General features: G+C 41.0%; 1 long non-coding RNA gene across 1 annotated transcript; it reads left to right on the top strand.

Moving 5' to 3' along the window:
* Positions 1-3,468: 3,468 nt before the first annotated feature.
* On the top strand, positions 3,469-11,519 carry LOC129060083 (uncharacterized). The gene is made up of 4 exons (XR_008526479.1): positions 3,469-3,696; positions 4,007-4,124; positions 5,419-5,490; positions 11,225-11,519. It is a non-coding gene; the product is annotated as an uncharacterized LOC129060083 (long non-coding RNA).
* Positions 11,520-11,882: the final 363 nt, after the last annotated feature.

The following is an 11,882-nucleotide window of genomic DNA, read 5'->3' as shown; positions in this document are numbered from 1 at the left end:
TAACGAAATGAAGGCAGAAATAAAGATGTTCTTTGAAACCAATAAGAACAAAGAGACAACGTACCAGAATCTCTGGGACACATTTAAAGCAGTGTGTAGAGGGAAATTTATAGCACTAAATGCCCACAAAAGAAAGCAGGAAAGATCTAAAATCAACACCTTAACAGCACAATTAAAAGAACTAGAGAAGCAAGAGCAAACACATTCAAAAGCTAGCAGAAGGTGAGAAATAACTAAGATCAGAGCAGAACTGAAGGAGATAGAGACACAAAAAAACCCTTCAAAAAATCAATGAATCCAGGAGCTGGTTTTTTGAAAAGATCAACAAAAGTGATAGACCACTAGCAAGACTAATAAAGAAGAAAAGAGAGAAGAATCAAATAGACGCAATAAAAAATGGTAAAGGGGATATCACCACCGATCCCACCGAAATAAAAACTACCATCAGAGAATACTATGAACACCACTACACAAATAAACTAGAAAATCTAGAAGAAATGGATACATTCCTGGACACATACACCCTTCCAAGACTAGACCAGGAAGAAGTTGAATCTCTGAATAGACCAATAACAGGCTCTGAAATTGAGGCAATAATTAATAGCCTACCAACCAAAAAAAGTCCAGGACCAGACAGATTCACAGCCGAATTCTACCAGAGGTATGAAGAGGAGCTGGTACCATTCCTTCTGAAACTATTCCAATCAGTGGAAAAAGAGGGAATCCTCCCTAACTCATTTTATGAGGCCAGAATCATCCTGATACCAAAGCCTGGCAGAGACACAACAAAAAAAGAGAATTTTAGACCAATATCCCTGATAAACATCGATGCAAAAATCCTCAGTAAAATACTGGCAAACTGAATCCAGCAGCACATCAAAAAGCTTATCCACCAAGATCAAGTTGGTTTCATCCCTGGGACCCAAGGCTGGTTCGACATATGCAAATCAATAAATGTAATCCATCATATAACAGAACCAAGACAAAAACCACATGATTATCTCAATAGATGCAGAAAAGGCCTCTGACAAAATTCAACAGCGCTTCATGCTAAAAACTCTCAATAAACTAGGTATTGATGGAACGTATCTCAAAATAATAAGAGATATTTAAGACAAACCCACAGCCAGTATCATACTGAATGGGCAAAAACTGGAAGCATTCCCTTTGAAAAGTGGCACAAGACAGGGATGCCCTCTCTCACCACTCCTATTCAACATAGTGTTGGAAGTTCTGGCCAGGGCAATCAGGAAAGAGAAAGAAATAAAGGGTATTCAATTAGGAAAAGAGGAAGTCAAATTGTCCCTGTTTGCAGATGACATGATTGTATATTTAGCAAACCCCATCATCTCAGCACAAAATCTCCTTAAGCTGATAAGCAACTTCAGCAAAGTCTCAGGATACAAAAACAATGTGCAAAAATCACAAGCATTCCTATACACCATTAACAGACAAACAGACAGCCAAATCATGAGTGAACTCCCATTCACAATTGCTACAAAGAGAATAAAATACCTAGGAATCCAGCTTACAAGGGATGTGAAAGACCTCTTCCAGGAGAACTACAAACCACTGCTCAACAAAATAAAAGAGGATACAAACAAATGGAAGAACATTCCATGCTAATGGATAGGAAGAATCAATATCATGAAAATGGCCATACTGCCCAAGGTAATTTATAGATTCAATGCCATCCCCATCAAGATAACAATGACTTTCTTCACAGAACTGGAAAAAACTACTTTAAAGTTCATATGGAACCAAAAAAGAGCCTGCATAGTCAAGAGAATCCTAAGCCAAAAGAACAAAGCTGAAGGCATCACGCTACCTGACTTCAAACTATACGACAAGGATAGAGTAACCAAAACAGCATGGTACTGTTACCAAAATAGATATAGCGGCAAATGGAACAGAACAGAGGCCTCAGAAATAACACCACACATCTACAACCATCTGATCTTTGACAAACCTGACAAAAACAAGAAATGGGGAAAGGAGTCCCTATTTAATAAATGGTGCTGGGGAAACTGGCTAGCCATATGTAGAAAGCTGAAACTGGATCCCTTCCTTACACCTTATACAAAAATTAATTCAAGATGGATTAAAGACTTAAATGTTAGATCTAAAACCATAAAAACCCTAGAAGAAAACCTAGGCAATACCTTTCAGGACATAGGCATGGGCAAAGACTTCATGACTAAAACACCAAAAGCAATGGCAACAAAAGCCAAAATTGACAAATGGGATCTAATTAAAGTAAAGAGCTTCTGCCTGGCAAAGGAAACTACCATCAGAAGGAACAGGCAACCTACAGAATGGGAGAAAATTTTTGCAATCTACTCATCTGACAAAGGGCTCATATCCAGAATCTACAAAGAACTTAAACAAATTTACAAGAAAAAATCAAACAACCCCATCAAAAAGTGGGTGAAGGATATGAACAGACACTTCTCAAAAGAAGACATTTATGCAGCCAACAGACACATGAAAAAATGCTCATCATTACTGGTCATCAGAGAAATGCAAATCAAAACCACAATGAGATACCATCTCACACCAGTTAGAATGGAGATCATTAAAAAGTCAGGAAACAACAGGTGCTGGAGAGGATGTGGAGAAATAGGAACACTTTTACACTGTTGGTGGGAGTGTAAATTAGTTCAGCCATTGTGGAAGGCAGTGTGGCAATTCCTCAAGGATCTAGAACTAGAAATACCATTTGACCCAGCCATCCCATTACTGGATATATATCCAAAGGATTATAAATCATGCTGCTATAAAGACACATGCACACATATGTTTATTGCGACACTATTCACAATAGCAAAGACTTGGAACCAACCCAAATGTCCATCAGTGATGGACTGGATTAAGAAAATGTGGCACATATACACCATGAAATACTATGCAGCCATAAAAAGGATGAGTTCATGTCCTTTGCAGGGACATGGATGAAGCTGGAAACCATCATTCTGAGCAAACTATCGCAAGGACAGAAAACCAAACACCGCATGTTCTCACTCATAGGTGGCAATTGAACAATGAGAACACTTGGACACAGGGTGGGGAACATCACACACCAGGGCATGTTGGGGGCTAGGGGGCTGGGGGAGGGATAGCATTAGGAGAAATACCTAATGTAAATGATGAGTTGATGGGTGCAACAAACCAACATGGCACATGTATACATATGTAACAAACCTGCATGTTGCGCACATGTACCCTAGAACTTAAAGTATAATAATAATCATAATAATAAAAGCAGACAGAAAAAAAATTAAAAAGTACAATTTTAAGTTAAGGCTACCCATCCAAAGCTAGCCTTAGGGGAGTGGGCTGCCACAGAGGCTGGCTCTACCAAGTTGGATGGCATTATTATATTTGAGCAGAAGGGGCCATTCCCAGGTTCTGTACTTATGTCACAAAGGCTCTTTGGAAGGCTACTATGACTAATTTAAAATCATCCGCAGAGTCTGGGATGGGCCTTGCAATCACCATTCTGCCCTCTGGTGCTACCTTTGAACAATACCTAGCTAGGCAACTCCAGAGATGACTATCTTAATATCCCTGGATCTTTGTCTCCATGGACTTCCCCTCAGTCCTGCCCATCTCAGATCATCCCGAATGCCTTATGTGGATTATTTCACTTAGCACTCAAAAACCCCTGTGAGCGGACATTGCTATCTTCTTTGATAGGTAAGAAATCCGAGCTACAGAGAGAGTAAGTGACTCCTCCCAGGTCAGAAAATGATGGAGTGGTTCTAAGCCCAGGCAGTTTGTCTCCAGAGACCTTTGCAGTCCCTTTGGAAGCCTGCACAACTTAGCGATACTTGGCCCATGGTCACACCTGTCAGGGTGCCCATCAGACTTATACCTGAGTCTGTGTTTCTGGCAATGTCAAAATCAAGAGAAAAGAGACTAACATGTGTTGGCCACCTACCTCATTCCAAGTGATTTTTTTGTGTAAGTTCATTTAATCTTAATTTTTTTTTTTTTTTTGAGACAGAGTCTCACTCTGTTGGCTAGACTGCAGTGCAGTGGCGCCATCTCAGCTCACTGCAACCTCCATCTCCTGAACTCAAGCAGTTCTCCTGCCTCAGCCTCCCGAGTAGCTGGGATTACAGGTATATGCCACCACGCCTGGCTAATATGTATGTATGTATGTATGTATGTATGTATGTATTTTTGAGATGGAGTCTTGTTCTGTCGCCAGGCTGGAGTGCAGTGGCACCATCTCAGCTCAGTGCAACCTCCGCCTCCTGGGTTCAAATGGTTCTTCTGCCTCAGCCTCCCAAGTAGCTGTGACTACAGGCATACTCCACCAAGCTCAGCTAATTTTTTTTTTTTTTTTTGGTATTTTTAGTAGATACGGGGTTTCACCATGTTGGCCAGGATGGTCTCCATCTCTTGACCTCGTGATCTGCCTGCCTCGGCCTCTCAAAGTGCTGGGATTATAGACATGAGCCACCGCGCCCAGCCTAATTTTTGTATTTTTAGTAGAGACGGGGTTTCTCCATGTTAGCCAGGCTGGTCTTGAACTCCTAACCTCAGGTAATTTGCCCGCCTTGGCCTCCCAAAAGTGCTGGGATTACAGGCGTGAGCCACTGCACCTGGCCTAATCTTAAAATTTTTTAAACCTGCAAGGTTGACATCATTGTTCCCAATTTTCACAGGAGGAATTCATGCCAGTAGAGTTTAATTAATGAGCTCACAGTCCTCCACTTAGTGCTAGAGATAGGTCTCAGATCTGAATCTGGCTGACTCCAAAACATGCACTCTTATTAAAACTGCAATTTAACCAGGCTATTTTTTCAAGCAAATGGTCCTCTTGGTCTATTGAGATTCAGTTATTTATTTTCATTCAGTTTCCTCTTTAATAACAACTGAATAGAATTCTTTATGTTGGAGATTGAGAGTATAAAGAGATTAATTGGGAAGAATCCAGGCTACGCTACGGATTTGCCCTGCTCTTAGCCTGGATAAATATTCGTGTCCTGCTATTTATAAGGAGTAACACGCAGTGTGGTTTCCATGCAGTGCGTACACGCTTTCTCATTAAAGAACTGGTAAATGTTTCTAGCCCCGTGAGCAGGGCCAGAGCCTTGTCTTTGTCACAGTCTGTAGCCTCACCCTTTCCCCACTTCTAGGCCTGACCTTGCCAGATTACTCTTTTGAAGTAGTTCTGACTTTGCAAGATTCTCCCTGCAATTTCCTTAGGCTTTTTGCCTTCCATTAGGTGACCATAGTAACTGCAGGGCTATTACATCGCATTTCCTATCATTGTTGGCATTTTTGTTCATTCATATACAGTATTAAACCCGTCACTGAGTGCAGGGTCCTTCGCTGTCAGGTCCTGAAGATTTTTGGACTCCTCATTTGTTCTGTAATTTTTTGTTTTGCTCTGCCTTCTCAAACCAGTGATTTCTCTGTGCCCACCAACACCTGAAGACGATTTTCCGAGGAAATGCACCTTGGCGCCAGTACCACAAGGTCAGTAACCCCTTTCTGGCTCTCTGCACCCTCTAGTCCATCCTTACTACCAGGCTCAGTAGACATCTGGTCTCTTCCTGGGTGTCTGTTGTTCACTCTAATTATCAGCTCTCATGCTCCTGTTGTCTTCCTGAATCTTGGATCTGTGCTCACATCATGCTTAGAAGAGCCATTTCTGCCACCCCAGTGGTTTTTGGTGGAGAGGATTAAGTTCCTTAGGAATGGATGGCTCTTTTCTGTATAGTTGCTTCCTGGATCCCCTTTGAAAAGATCTCTTCCACAGCTTCAGGGTAAGGGACAAAAAGATCTGCATTTAATATGCAGGCTTTGCAACCAGGCTTGCAACTGCTTTTCCTGCAGAAAACCCTTATAGTGCCTAAAAATTATTTTACTATTTGATGTTCTGCCCCCTTGCATATAGGTTACACATTTTTATCACCATGTTATAAATTATGTAATGTACTTTTTAATATAGTTAATATAAGTACAATATACTAAAAGAGCTGATGCTGCTCTTTAAGCATCGAAGTTAAGCTATAAAACACAGACTTGAACTTTGGTGCTGATAGTAAATATCATTTTTCTGTTATTTCGTCATGATATAGTTACGAGTGCTCTGATAAATAACATATGCTTATTACTCATGCCATTTCCTCCAAAATGAACTCTTTAAAAATTTAAACACAAGTCTAGTACAATAACATTTCACAACATGGCTAAAAATAAAAGGAATCACATTTGATGAGCATTTACTATATGCCATGCTCTGAGCTAAGCACTTTGCAGACATTATCTCATGTAGTTCCTCAACAATAAGAGGCTGGTCCTATAACAATAATTGTCAGTGAGCAAGCTGAAGCTCAGAAGAGTTAAATAACTTTCAAGTCTCAGAACGAGGCCACAATGGAGCTTACCTCCAAAGTCCAAACCTTAACTATCAAGTGATATTGGTCTCCCAAAACTAGATAAAGATAAAAGATGTGTTTGTGCATCTGTGTGTGTGTGTGTGTATGTGTGTGTTAAAGAGAGAGAGAGAGAGAATCAGATACTCAGAGCTTAACAAACTGCAGGGTCTCACCAAATAATTTACTGGGAAGAAATCCTCATTCTAGATTCAAAACACTTGCATATAGTAAGCCAAAAAATACAACGGTATTTTTATTATATATAACCTATCATTTATACAGTTTTACGGTGTCGCAGAAAATTTCTTAAGGCATAGTACTAACAATCAGATTTGTTTTCATTGTTTAAATGTGGCTCATGAGAAACAAACAGCAAACGAGTCCAATAATTCCTTGAGTCCAAACCATGGTTAATGGTAAGGTGCACAGGAAGTTGAATTAAGTTTTTCCCCCTTTCAGCCTACAAAATTACCATTTGGTATATTGCCACTTTACAGTGACAAATGGGCAACCTCTTTACCCAGATTTCATTGTAAAGGGTTGTGGTGTTAATAACAGCGTTCACAGTGAGTCACTGTGCCAATAGCACCAGCCACCACAGTCATGATACTATATTTATTGCAGGGAGATGGTGTTATTAAGGCTACAAAACCAGAACATGCCATTTGTCATCTTGCCATTAATCTGGAAAAAAGCAAATGACTCCAGTTCAGCCCCAGAGTAGGTCCAAGAAGTTCTCATTTGTCCCTAGATTGACGAGAAAGTGCGAGGGTCTCTTTAATCCCTTCCCTATTTTGCCATTTCAGTCAATGCTGGCCCTTGAGAGTTGTGTTGGCACAATCTATATTGCCTGCCCTTGCTGGAGGCCTTGGGGGCATCAACTATTGCATGCTGACATTCACAAAGGGGCTCTGGGATTTTCCAAAAAACAAAACAAAACCACTTTTCCCCCAAGTTGTAGGACATAAGTCCTTCTAACTGGACACGAAGATCTCCTAAATCAACATCAAAGCAAATCACAGTGAAATTACTTATCAAAATAGACACTCCTTTATAAACCTTGTGATGGAGACTGTGAGCTGACTACCTCAACATGCAACCCCTCCTCCTTCTGATTAGAAAGATTGGACATCTAAAAATGATCTTTCCAAACCCCCTTACAGCTCGGATTCTGGATATGCATTGCACTCTGCCCAGTACATGAATCTTGGGAGAAGTAGAAGGGAGAAATGAGATGGAGGCCATATTGCTGCCAATGTTTTGGTCATTTTTTTCTGCAGCAATGTCCTAGTTCCTGTTCTCAGCTTCCTAGGTGTGGAGGGCAGTTGAGCAGCAATGGTCATGCCTTGATTCCAGCTTCCTGACCACTGGAACACAGCTGCAAAGCTGCACTCTTGAACTCATGGCTCTAGTAGCAGTCTCAGGAAGAGTACCTCCCCAAGGTGTCGGATCCATACGTTCTTGGAACTTTAAAGCAACCCAAGCCTTTAGTGTTGCACTAACAGGATTGTCTGCCACAGGAAGGGCACACTCTCCAGCATCCCCCTCAGTGAGGCTAGTGGACCAACAGAGCAAAGACATGAGCTGTGGAGGAAAGTGGACAGGAATGCTCCTTCCAGGAAGCAGATCTAGGGCCTAATCAAGGACCTCACTTCATTGCCAGGACTCAAGTTTTCCCTACTCTCACCTAGCAGGAATTCATAATTCCCATTAACTAATGACTGCCATGTGCTTCCCATTCTTTGCTTTTCTAAATGAAATATCTATGGAAGTTACCCCGTTCCTACTTCTCCATGTATTTTGGGTGTGGGGTGGAGGACAGAACACTTTTCTATTCATTTATGGTCCAGCAAATCAAATGATCCACTTCCAGCCCTGCTGGAGAGGATGGCACGCCACCCAGAGATCTTGGACTCTGAGTTGGTTTTAGTCACTGGAAGGGTGTTTGGATTGTCTCCTTCAGGGAAGGAGTGAATGTGTTCAATACGCGACGAGTATGCATATTTGGAAAGCAAGAGGAAGGGACTGTGGTAAAGACAAATTGTCCACTAAAATCCATTAAGGGACAATGACTGACGCAGTATCAAATCTCTCTCTCAGCATCCCCTACAGTTTAGTATTGTCATGTTAGTAAATTCTGGCTGATGGAATGTGAATAGAAGTGACTTCTGTCTCTTTGTAGTGCCCCACAAAAGGAAGGGGTGTGTGCTCCCCGCCCTTTCCCCTTTCCTGCTGCCTGGGAGATGAGCTTTGGGAAAGAGAAGACACTTATTGAGAATGGCAGAGCACCCCACTTGTACTGACCTGATTAATTCTGGACTGTTAGGTGACAGATTTATATTGCTGTGTTAGTCAAGCCATTGTATACTTGGATTGCTTCGCTATAAAAGCTTATTTTGTACTTTAATATTTGTATTTTATACTAATGCAGAAACAAATAGAAAAGCTGATGACTAGCTGAACCTAGGACAAAATCTGGCAAACTAGAAACAGAAATTAGAAACACGTATAATATTACCAGTTCTTACCGTTACAACTCCAACTCCAACTCCTGAGACTTCGTATTTCTGTGGTGTCTGTTGTAATCTGTTTTTTTTTTTTGGAGACGGAGTCTTACTCTGTTTCCCAGGCTGGAGTGCAATGGTGTGATCTCAGCTCACTGCAACCTCCACTTCCTGGGTTCCAGCAATTCTCCTGCATCAGCCTCCCAAGTAGCTGGGATTACAGGAGTGTGCCACCATGCCTGGCTAATTTTTGTACTTTTAGTAGAGACGGGGTTTCACTATGTTGGCCAGGCTGGTCCCAAACTCCTGACCTCAGGTGATCCACCCACCTTGGCCTCCCAAAGTCCTGGGATTACAGGCATGAGCCACCACTCCTGGCCAGTCTGTTGTGATCTACAAGCCATCTTCATTTCCATCTCCTCCTCTCTCTTTTCAGAAGCTGGTATCCTCATGATCTTTCCATTGTCCCTTTCTCTGAACCCATCAGTATAAATGGAGAATAGAAGACAACTCCTAAATATTGGGCACTTTCTCCATGCCTGACACTTTGCTAAGCACTTTATATGATGCGAGGTATACAGTATTATTACCACTATTTCTCACATGAGAAAAGCGCAGCTCAGAGATACTTATTAATTTCACCTAAAGTCATTTGTCTAAGTGACTAGTGGCACCTAGCTAAAAGTCAGTTTTTCTGACTTTAAAACTTAGAGATACACAGTTATACACAGCTCTATTAATGCAATTTCAGGTGTCACTGAGTTGAATAGAAAGTGGGTTCCTATCTGTTATCTGTAGAGTCCCTGTATCATAACACATAAATATTCACATATTTTTGGAAAGCACATTAACACTTCAGCTCTTTGGGGACTTTTTTTTTTTTTTTTTTTGAGACGGAGTCTCGCTCTGTCACCCAGGCTGGAGTGCAGTGGGATCATCTCGGCTCACTGCAAGCTCCGCCTCCTGGGTTCACGCCATTCTCCTGACTCAGCCTCCCAAGTAGCTGGGACTACAGGCGCCCACCACCATGCCTGGCTAATTTTTTGTATTTTTAGTGGAGACAGGGTTTCACTGTGTTGGCCAGGATGGTCTCGATCTCCTGACCTCATGATCCACCTACCTCGGCCTTCCAAAGTGCTGGGATTACAGGCGTGAGCCACTGCGCCTGGCCTGGGGGACTTTTATTTAATGTAGTAATGATGCCAATATAAGACAAGTGACATTGGTGTCTTTTTTGCATTAATTATTAAACTCTTCAGGTATTTTTCAATATATAATGTACTCTCTTTCCTTTAGGAGCATCTAGTGTTTTCCATCCTGCAGATTTATTGAAAAGAACATAGCATCCTAATGAAATTGATTTTTTCGTAGCCCAATTAAAAAATTGAACAAAATAGAATGGACTCTACCCAGAAATAAAATACCAAAATGTATTGTGAACAATATACGTAAGCGTTATTTTGGGGAAACATTCTAATGTATACACACACAAGAAAGACAGATAGATAGAAAATATACATATATATAGTGTCCTAGGGCTGCCATAACAAAATATTACAAACTGGATGATGCTGGCAGGGACATGTTCTCCCTGAAGCCTCTAGCAGAGAACCCTTCCTTGCCTCTTCCTGGCCTCTGGTGGTCGCTGGCAATCCTTGGTCTTCTTTGGCTTGCAGCTGTATAACTGCGATCTCTGCCCTTTTCTCCACATGGCCTTCTTCCCTGTGTGTGTCTGTCTCTGTGTCTCTTCTCCTTTTCTTATAAGGACAACAGTCAGATTAGATTCAGGGCCCACTCCACTTCATTATGGCCTCATCTTAACTAATTATATCTGCAATAACCCTGTTTCCAAATAAGGCCACATTCTGAGATTCCAGGTGAATATGCATTTTGGGGGGACACTATTCAACCAAGTGAAACCAAAAGAAAAACGTATATATATATATGCTTTTTAAATATAATGTGTATGTATATGTACTGAGCCAATAAAAAATGTAATTCTTCCTATGGGTCCTGATCACAAGTACGAAATCCTGTGACTCTCGTTGAAAGGGACATGGCATCTGCTTATCACAGTATCAGCCAACTACAACCACACATACTGAACATATAAGTCCTAAGAGGATGCCAAGTAGACAAATGAACTGAGCCATGTGTAGGCTCAACTTAACACCCACTTTCACATTTATTTGATAATAGATGTGTGGTTGTCTGGATCAGTGAGTGGAACTCATGATAAAATTTTGGAAACAGATGATGTCTAAATTACTCTAATGATAGTCTTTATGATGTCATTGAACATGAGGAATTGTAATTATTTTTCAGCCACTCCAGTGATTTCAAGCCAAATTTGAACTGGTAACCTAGAAAGGAGTTTCTTGAGTATACTGATGATAATTCAAGGATTTCAAACTTCAAGGTAGTCATAATGTAAACATAGGAAGTCTCAACTGTATATTATTATGAAACCCACGTGACCAAGGACCAGAAACTGGTAAATTTCAAGGATACGATGAGCAGTGCCTGTGTTTATTTTTAAAAATTTCTTTCACACCATAATATCATGTTTTCCGAAACTAAAACATTTCTGATATATTGCTGATACAGTTAGAAGTTCATTGGGAAGAGCTGAAGCAAATATAGCAAAATGATGACATCCAATTATGGTGAATAGAACATGGATACTTCCCATAATATTCTCCATATTTTTCTGTATGCTAAAAACATTTTTGTCTTTCTTTTTAAAGAAATGAGTTGTGCCAAACAGTATCATTTTGCTTATTCAGACCTCAAAGCCTCAACTCAGTGGCTGCTGGGTTCCGTTTTCAAAGCCCCTGAATCCTCCCAACCTCTTCTCTGGCCTTTGATGTCACATAGTCTTCAATTTCACCAGAAGACTTAAGCCTTAAGTCCCCATTGTGGAGTGTCATCCAGGGTTCTCTCCAGCTATCTGGTTAGTCCTCATAGTCTCAGGCTATGATAC

The sequence above is a fragment of the Pongo abelii genome, chromosome 5, assembly GCF_028885655.2.
Source record: "Pongo abelii isolate AG06213 chromosome 5, NHGRI_mPonAbe1-v2.0_pri, whole genome shotgun sequence".
In the NCBI taxonomy this organism is placed as follows: Eukaryota; Metazoa; Chordata; class Mammalia; order Primates; family Hominidae; genus Pongo; species Pongo abelii.
Note: the sequence above shows the minus strand (reverse complement) of the source record. Positions and strands in the feature narration are given on the sequence as shown.